At 41.5% G+C, this 10,147-nt stretch overlaps 1 protein-coding gene across 1 annotated transcript in view; it reads right to left on the bottom strand.

Moving 5' to 3' along the window:
• The window catches only part of DZANK1 (double zinc ribbon and ankyrin repeat domains 1), a 498,878-nt gene that overhangs the window by 282,548 nt on the left and 206,183 nt on the right, over positions 1 to 10,147 (bottom strand).

Here is a 10,147-nt window from a genome sequence, read left to right as displayed (position 1 = left end):
TAAGGAACAGTGGGAAGACAAGTGGAAAGACACCAATTCACAAATGGTGACAGGAGAGTTCATAAGCCTAATAGGGACTGGACATGTGCCTGGAGAAGAGAGACAGTTCTTCAAGAAGCAGCAGTATGTTGGATTCAAATTACAGCAGTCTGTTTTTGACTGCAGTGTAATAAACCAGATTGATCCACCTCCATGCAGTTCGGCATGCAGGCAGAGCACTCTATATACCCCTGTGTAGCTTCACTTATACCCACCTCCAACATGAGGTCAGCTGGATTTATTACTTACTGAGAGTGAAATGAACACTTGGAGATTGAATAATTCTTTCTTTTTCAGTGTTAAGGTCTATTGTGTACATCGTTTCTGCTGCTATTCCTGGTGACGAATACACCTCATTTGACTTTGGCATTAAGTCCACTTTCAGAAAGCTGTCAGAACAGCACACCCAGGGTGAGATCTTCTCTCAGTTCTTCTCTTATACTCAAGGCTTCTGTAACACCTTGTGCCTTTCCTGCCAATAAATACCAGCACAAATGGCTGAGGGAACTGGGAGGGTTTAGTCTGGAGAAGGCTCAGGGGGGACCTTACTGCTCTGTACAACTGCCTGAAAGGAGTATTGAGCCAGGAGGTGGCTGGTCTCTGCTCCCAAGAAACAAGGGACAGGATGAGGAAATGGCCTCAAGCTGCACCAGGGGAGATTTAGACTGGAGATTATGAACAATTCCTTCCCCAAAGGGCAGTCAGGCATTGGAACAGGCTGCCCAGGGCAGTGCTGGAATCACCGTCCCCGGAAGCGTTCACAAACTGTGTAGACAAGGCCCTTAGCAACATTGTTTAGTGGTGGCCTTGGCAGTGCTGGGGAACATTTGGACTTGGTGATCTTGAAGGTCTTTTGCAACCTGGTTGATTCTGTGGTTCTGTGATCTGCAGCCCAATGGTACCTGTTCCTTAGCTTCTCCTTGAATTCGGATGGACAGTTTTGGTTATTTCTGGTACCACAGGGGCAGCAGGAGTGGCTCCTGTGAGAAACTGCTTGAAGTTTCCCCTGTGTCTGGTAGAGCCACTGCCTGCCAGTTCCTAGATGGACCTGCTACTGGCTGGGGTTGAGCCAATCCATGATGGGGGGCATATTTACTCTGGGAGCTGGGCTCTGGGGAGCCTCAGAAGGCTTCCCAGAGGTCATTGTACACAGGAAGAGATTTAGGTGGCTAAGCAAGCGCAGATCCCCATGTTGGTGGGGCTGTTCCAGGACTTGGTCATTCCTTAGTGGCTCAGACTTGACAGTGGTTGTGTTCAGCTTTTCCCTTCAGACTTCCCTAAAGTTTCCTGTCAAATATAATGATCTTCAGTAGTAATTTAATACATAGCTGTGGTCTCCTCCCTGCCTACCAGACACCAAAAGCTAGGTGTAAATCTGAGGCTTACTATGATATTACAATATTTTATGTGTTTCTGCAGTACATCATTTTTAATGTTGATAATTGCTTTGTGTGTCTGCAGTTAAGTGTCCTCATTTGAAACAAGGACAGTGTGTACTGAACCAGCCAGAACATTCAAAGAGAAATTTTAGTGGGGTTTAATTTTGCTTTGAGACAAAGCCACAACATTCAGCATTTTTCAAATACTTGCCAGTATCAGCCTTCAGTCTGCATTGTTAGGAATAGTTGGTCAAATAAGCAAAGCAGAGAGGTATTTTTTCTGTGAAGTTCATGCAGTTTTATCATTTAATTGTAGTATCTTAGATGTACTTGGAATACGTTCACACTAGGGCTGTTTTCATGATTCTTGTACAGTGTAGAGAGCTATCGGGGAAGTTGGGTTTGTTAGTAGAAGTGCTCTCTGAGCCTGCTTCCACTCTCCAGTTCAGCTCAGGTGTTTCTACAGTGGATTGTAATGGTATTACAGACCCATACAGTGCCACTTTGGCAACTTTGGCTGAAGAACATGTGATAATACGTGATGTCGTGTGGAATCATAGGCAACTTGTCTCATTAAATTGCTAGATTTGTATGTAACAATAGCCATAAACATTGCTAGAGATGCGCAAAGGAAAGGAACTAGATGCTTCTTGAAAATTGCTGTAACCATCAATATATGCTTATTATATTATATCCTTTAAATGGTAGTATACACTTTTTGCTCTGTATAAATGATCCATACACCTTCTGAGCTGTTTAGGATCTTACTTCATCCGAGAACTTGAATTTTGAGATCCTCATAGTCATTGAAAGTTTTGATTCTGAAGACATTTCTGGTTAGCTGCAAGAGACTTTAAATCAGCTGAAAGTTCAGGGAGTTTCCCCCAGCTTATCTGAAGTAACTGTTGGAAGGACATCTGTGAATAAGTCTCATTGTCAGTCAGAGAGCAGCGAATCCTTCTTCTTTGATTGTCCACATAAGCATTACTCTATCTAAAATACTTAACTGTGATTGTTTTTGTGACAGTACTGACAGTTATTGCATCATAATCATAGAATGGTGAGGGTTGGAAAGGACCTTAAGATCATCTAGTTCCAATAATCCATCACAATGAAATGAGTTTTTTTTTGCTAAGATACTGAATGCTATATTGTTGTAGAAATATATCCCCATGATAATATTCACCACCTGACTAATGGCATGCCTGGTATCGGTGGAAGAATGATCAATATGTGCTGAATCTCCAGGGTCCCAATGGCTATTTTGAAACCAAATCACCTAATAGAATTTGCTGGATAAAAGTTACATTACTTCATTCTGAAAATCTTATTCCACCACCCTTCAGGTTTTCTTGTGAGTAATGGAGCTTGTTATTAGCAGCTGAAGCCCTCAGAGAATGGTGATTAGTCGTTGAATGCTAACCACCTTCCAAATGAGGGTGATGGATAGCTGACCAAACTGACAAGGAGGCTGGTTCATTACTGCAGTCATTCTGCAAACAAAGCCAGAAAGGCATTAGAAAGTTATTAAACAACAGCAGAAGGTGGGAAGTGGATGGTACAGCCCAAGAAGTACAAACCCAGAACAGACCCATGCATTTACAACAGTGGTAAAAGAAGTTGAACAAGCTAGCATCATGGGTAGCAAAATAGAGAACGATTGCTTATTCGTAGACATTAATTTGATTGAGTTACTGTTAATGACACCTGAGGGGGAGGTTTTTACTATTGGAGTAAAAATGATAATCAGGAAGTATTGAGTGAGGAAAATTGGAGAGGAAGTGTCAAATTGCACTAAAAATGGCGTATCTTGTTGCCAAATGACTGGTACCTCTGAGACAAAACATGTTCAGCACTTGCCAGGTTCCCAAAGCTGAAACTGTTATCAGCCATACAGAACTGAATTTGGGCAGAAAAATAGGAATGATAATTGGGAACTACTTAGGAATATTTCAGTAAACGCCTACAAATCGATGATCTAACTCATGATCAAGGTACTGAACATGAGAGTGTCTGTGTTAAAGAAAAATGACATGTCTAGAAAGCAAATGAAAGCAAACTTAATACTTTGTTTCCCTGGCCAGTGGACAGATGCTAGCCACTTTATACGACATCTGTACTTCACTTGGTTCACTGCTTGCTTACGTGTTGTAAGTTCAGTTAAACATAGCCAACTTCACGAATCCCGGGCTGGTTTGCATTGGAAGGGACCTTAAAGCTCATGAGGTTCCAACCCCCTGCCACGAGCAGGGACACCTTCTGCTAGACCAGGTTGCTCCAAGCCCCTGTGTCCAACCTGGCCTTGAACACTGCCAGGGATGGGGCAGCCACAGCTTCTCTGGACACCCTGTGCCAGGGCCTCACCAACCTCAGAGGGAAAAATTTCTTGCTAATGTCTCATCTAAATCTCCCCTCCGTCAGTTTAAAGCCATTCCCTCTTGTCCTGTCCCTACAGGCCCTTGTCAAAAGCCCCTCCCCAGGTTTCTTGTCATCCTCTTTGGGCACTGGAAACTGCTCTTAGGTCTCTGTGGAGCCTTCTCTTCTCCAGGCTGAACAAGCCCAGCTCTTCCAGCCCTTGGAACATCTTTGTGGCCTCCTCTGGACTCACTCCAGCAGCTCCACGTCCCTCTTGTGGTGTTCTCCCTAGAGCTGGATGCAGGACTGCAGCGGAGAGCAATGTCATGAGCACATTACTAATACATTAACAGTCTTTAGAGGACACCAGGGGTCTAAGAGAATATAAATAATAACTTAATTGACAGCCCCTCTCAGTCCAGTTTTTCATGGGCTTCCACAGAACTTTGTGCATGGACCCCTGTGCTTTACTGAGTCTGTGTTCAGATGAATACTGCAGGCACATCTCTCACAGGGGAGAGAAGGAGAGGAGCAGGTCAGAAGGTTATTCAACAACAGCTGTGAAAAGGAAAATATTCTATATCTACAAATCTAAATAATTTAAAAGAGCGTTCCTGGGTCATGGATGCTGGGTTTTCAGGAAGTTTTCAAAATCATGACAGACGGGCCTGAAATAAACGAAAATAAGTTTCCAACATCTAAATAAACTAAAAGAGACCATTCTTGGTAGTTCTTGGCTTGTCAGTCCTGGACAAAATATTGGTAGACAGTGTAGGACTTTATAGGCATGTCTGGTACTATTGTTACTATTCAGTCTAAAGCATTGATAATTTAAGGGCAATATAATTAAACTTTGATAGGACATTGCATTAATACCATGCAGCTTTCTCATGAGGAATAAAAATGACACAAAATCAAACTGTTGTACTATATTTGCATGGAAAACAGCTAAGTGCTATGTCTCAAGCCTGAACTGTAAACAGGAAGAATTGACTCCTGTCTGCAATCTTTCCTGTTTCTTTGTCTCTTTCTTAAACTAGTTTAACAAGAAGACGTGCAGCACTACTGAAGTTTAATGTGATGCAAGAAGTGGGAATACGGCAGTTCCTGGAAGAGAGAAGACAGCTGATGTGTAATGATCTGGTTTGGTACGCTGAAAAGGGCAAAGAAAACTGCCTTTTAGTGTAAAATTCTATGTGTGGAGGTAATGACAGTAAGGATGGAAAATTCTCTTCTCGTAAGTGATGTTGGAAAAGGCTTGAAACTCCTGCGGATTATCACCCAAGTGTGAAATGAGTGTAATGTTGTAGATGCTTCTAGGTGGTTCCATGTGGTAGGACAAGAAGCAAGGGGCATATACTAAACCACAGGAAGTTCCGCCTGAACATGAGGAAGAACTTCTTTACTGTGAGGGTGACTGAGCATTGGTATAGGTTGCCCAGAGAGGTTATGGAGTCTTCTTCCCTGAAGATAGTTAATAGCCCTCTGGACACAATCCTGAGTAACAATCTCTAGGCAACCATGCCTGAACAGGGAGGTTGGACTATATGTCTTCCAGTGGTCCCTTCCAGCCTCAGCCATTCTGTGGTTCTGTGGCTTTGGCTGTATACATGGGGAATTGTGAAACATTTGGTGCACAGAAGCTGTACGTTTGGTACATATGGTCACTAGTGGACTGAAGTGTACATGAATACTGACCCAGCCAAGTCCAGAGCTGAAAGCTGCTCGGCTGACTTACTGCGTTTGGCTGTGCCACCACAGTGTCATTGGAAGGTCTTTACACCGTCCTCCTCTGAGAGGTATAGATGTAGGATACAACAAATGATATATTGATAAAGGATCCATGCTATATGGTTCTTTAGTCAGGCAGGTATGAGAATGACAAAGTCAGGGAGCTGGGAGTTGAAGGTGAAAATTTCAGAGGTGAAATTAAGCATAGGAACAGGGAAGATGATTAGCTTTTCTCTTAGCATGACAAGCATGGTGGTTGTCTGTGCATCTTCAGGACCTTTAAAAATGAAGAATGGGTTTCCTCTTTCCAGTCCTGAACAGTGTACATGCTAATCCAAGCAGGAACATTTCAGTAGCATCCCATGGCATACCTTATGCACGAAGCCAGTCACAGACCACAGCAGTCCCTCTTGGCCTTGAGATCTGGTTTAGCAACCTCACGAGTACAAAAACTTAAAATACTGTTGAATTGCCTCATACAACATCCAGCAAGAGTTGGGAGCAAACAGAGTTTTGTGAGTCTCCCTGGAGCATATCTGAAAACAGTCAAAATGCTCTACATGTGGAAAAGAAAGCTTCTGGCTCTTGATTAGCCTCAGGAATTTCATCCATGGCAAATTCTCAAAAGGTAAAAGGATAGCGAGGGAACTTGCACTGTTCATGTTCTTTGAATGGGTGCCATTTAAAAGCTTAATATACAATATATGGAGACCCCACAGGCATAGTGTCCTGTCACAGAACATTATCAAATGCCAGACGTGACAGCCTGTGAGAGGAAGGTTAAGAATTTATCATTCTTTCATTAAATAATCAGAATGGAAATCAAAGAACAATAAAAAGGGAGAAAATCAGCAGCTATAATGGCATCAAGATTAAAACCAGCTCTTTTAGAAGGATTGCTGTTAAACTCATGTAGATTTTAACAGCAAATGGCAAGCTTGTGTGTTTTATTGGGGTCGAAAATCCTGAGCTACTTTCTTCAGTATGATGACCTTTCCATTGTAATTTTCCTGTGAGAAAATTGATAATAGGAAAATAAGAGGGAAGGGAATCTCGCCTTGATGTGCTGTGCCCATTCACTGGGTCGCTAGATGCTCAAGATTCTGTTTGCAGGTGATTAAAAAATCCCTTCTGTCATTTGAAAACTCATGAGCTGTTTAGCTTTAAATCACAGGAGATACAAGCAACTTCACTGATTCCAGTAGTTTGCGTTGTGTGAATAATTATGCTTTTCCTATGAGAAAATGAAATTATTACTTAGTTTAATGTATTGGTTCTTAATTCAAGGGGAGCTTTGCCTTTTTAAGCTTTATTGCAAAGAAAGAAATTTTAATTTACTCTTTCTTTTCCACTTTCTCCCCCCTGCTTCCTTCTCTCCTTCCTTTTTATTATGTCATTAGAAAAGCTGGATCTATTTTGGCTGCGGTGGGCTCAGACAGAAAGAAAAGTGGAGGAATCTTCATCTTTGAATGATACAGTGACCAAAATAAACACATGAATTTCATCAGTGATGCTTACAGGTGAAATAGAAACAAAATCCCTGTCCTTACTGTCCAATTCCTATATAAGCTGCCCTGTGTTTGAATATATATCCTGATTCTGGCATTAAATTGATAGTGCAACTGTGTCTAAAAGAAAGGCAGAGTCCTAGCAATTCTGGCAACAAATCCAGTCTTATAATAATGTAATTATTTTCTACAGTCTTCTTTTGTTAGCCTTTGATTCTATTTAAAGGAAAATAATATATTCTTCTCTTCTGCACAGCAACACAGGAAGCTGGGAGTAACAGAATGTTCTATTAACTGAACTAATGGAGCAGCTCTTTCTGCTCAACTTGTATAACTCTTCCGAAACGCCATGTGCTGCTTGTTCACTTTCAGTCTCTTTCCTAATCATTTTAGCAAGTCAAGTAAGGTCCCCTCCTTCTTTAAGGATGCTTCCTTACATCACAGTCTTGAAGCCTTGCTTGCTGCTAATTGCAGTGATTGCAGATATGTTGACACTAAAACTTGGTGAGTGCTGAAAAGAAATATGCAAATATTTATTTGACTTAGGAAACATATTTGCTTTGGCAGTGTTCGCACCCCTTGGAGATTTTCTTTTACTAGCAAGCTCTTTAAAGGCATGAATGGTTGCAAAGCAATGTCTCTTGAATAAATACAACAAATTTCTAGAAGGCACATTTTCAAAATCAAAATGGTCAATCTTATTGCTGTAAAACTGGTTCCTAAGCAGGCTGTAGGACCTACTGAAGTTAGTAGCTACCCTTAGATGAAATAGCCTGTGAGCTTTCAATAAGACATATGGGAGATCAGTGAAACTGCCAGTTGACACCAGCAAAACACTTGACTGCTATGCCATATCCATAGAGCCATCTGGGCATCGTTACTTGAGATACGCACAGTTTGTCCCTGGGGAAATGAGGGATTTAAATGCCAAAATAAATGTACTGTGCTACAGTTTAAAATACACACTGAACTGTTTTACCGTTCTCATCTGTCTTTCCTTTTGGAAGCTGCAGAGCCCTGCGGTGATCAGTTTATCAGTGAACCTTGGTGAAAAATAGTGGTCAAAGGATTCCTGTTAGTTTGTGTCCTCCAGAGTTCCTCCAGGGTTTCCCTTGCAGGATTTTTGCTGTCAGCCCTATATACCTCAGACTGGAACAACATTACATTAATGAGGATGAGAGGGAAGAAAGGTACTGGCAATGAGGTAACAGGAAAGAAAGGAAATAATCCTGATTTCTAAAGAATAATCCTAATTTCCAAAGAATTTTGTTTTAAAGAGGAAGGGGAATAAGTGGATTTGTAATTTTTGGCTGGTAGATTTCAAACTTTGCATACATACATAAGCAGCTTCCAGTGCCTGAAGGGGTGCACAAGAAAGGGGGTGGGGCTTTTGGCAAGGGCCTGTAGTGATACCACAAGGGGGAATGGCTTTAACCTGACAGAGGGGAGAGTGAGATGAGACATTAGGAAGAAATTCTTCCCTGTGAGGGTGCTGAGGCCCTGGCACAGGGTGCCCAGAGAAGCTGTGGCTGCCCCATCCCTGGCAGTGTTCAAGGCCAGGTTGGACAGGGCTTGGAGCAACCTGGTCTAGTGGAAGGTGTCCCTGCCTGTGTCAGGGGTTTGGAACTGGATGAGCTTTAAGGTCCCTTCCAGCCCAAACCGGTTGGGGATTTTGTGATTCTATACCATGAAAGGCTGATAAATGGAGTTAGAATATTTTAAAACTGAAGCCTATATTTTTTACTGCCTTTCCACCCCTGGTCTCCATTATTTTAAATTTAAAACACCATCAGGGATATTAACGCATCAAGGCTAAGCATGGGAAATAAAATGACTTTTTTCTTCCAATTCATCTTTAATATATATATTGGAATGTTAGGGGAAAACCAGAATATTAGTTTTCTGCAGCATTTCATTTCACACTGCTCTTTAGGCTCAATTTACTGAATCCTACTTTGATGAAGTTATGTAAAAGAAATCAAATGATAAAAATGTGCTGATGCTCAACCTTACAGAAGTTGCATTTCAAGCTTAAAGCAAGCAGTTTTCTTTTACATGGCTGCAAAATGTAAGATGTTGACATAGGTCTAGAAAGAATTGAAGGCAGAAGAAGGAGTTACATTCCTTTGGAAAACGGGTTGGTTGCCACATGATTTATCTTTACATGTTTCCCTTTCTTTTGCCTCAGTCCCTGCAACTCAAAGTTTCCATGTGGTTTGACAGAAGCCTTGCATCAGTTCATTGCCAGTGTATATGGCTTTCCCCAAAGTATAAAAAGAAACCAAATCACCTGCAATGTTTGCAAGCGATTTAATGTTGCTGTGTGTGTATTCAGTGTCTTTACAAAACGCAGTTAATTGTTTTAATCATTTATTTAGCAGTATCTGATTAAGCATGCAGTCATATCACCATAATTAGGCTCATTCTGCTTTGAACTTGAGACATACCAGCTCAGAGGCTGAGGTCTAATCACTGGTAGTTGTAAGCACTGGTGAAATGGGTGTATGAGTATCTTAGAGAAACTTGGAGTTGGGAGGGGGAGTTTTTACCAGGCTTGTATAAAACTGCCATTAAATGGTGTGAACAGCAGCATGTACTGCTTTAGAGAGCTCAAACTTAGAATGTTTCTTCTTTTTTCTTTTTCTTCTTTAAGTGATGTGCAGAATTTTAGTAGGAGACTCTTTGTCCCGAAGATCATACCTTTGAAGTATACAAGACAGGCAAAGTGTGGCAGAAGGGAAGAGCCGTTATAACTAATTTACAGGAAACTGAAGCTCAAAGATGTTAACTTTATCCAAGATCAGACAAGAGACTGGAACTGTGAATCAAGGTGTGGACCATAAGGGCAAGATGTTCCTTCTGGATTTGTTTCCTTAAATATTGGAAAGAACATGTTTGTGATCTCCAGATTTGACATAGCAGGGATAGTTCTGCCTTTGCAAATCTCCATGGAAACTCATGATACGAGTTGAAATGGAGACTGCAAAGCAAACGCAGTGCAGCTCTGGGCTGTTTAGCCAAGAATTTTCTGCATGGTAACATCTCCTCGAAAGTGGATTAGGAACTGTGAACAAAGGAAGTGCCTTTGTCAAGGGCTTTCATTGTTAGCAAAATGTTGTAGCAGCATGGCACCTC

This window comes from Pezoporus occidentalis, unplaced genomic scaffold (genome assembly GCF_034315485.1).
Source record: "Pezoporus occidentalis ecotype Australia unplaced genomic scaffold, CSIRO_AGI_Poc_V1 ctg93, whole genome shotgun sequence".
In the NCBI taxonomy this organism is placed as follows: domain Eukaryota; kingdom Metazoa; phylum Chordata; class Aves; order Psittaciformes; family Psittacidae; genus Pezoporus; species Pezoporus occidentalis.
Note: the sequence above shows the minus strand (reverse complement) of the source record. Positions and strands in the feature narration are given on the sequence as shown.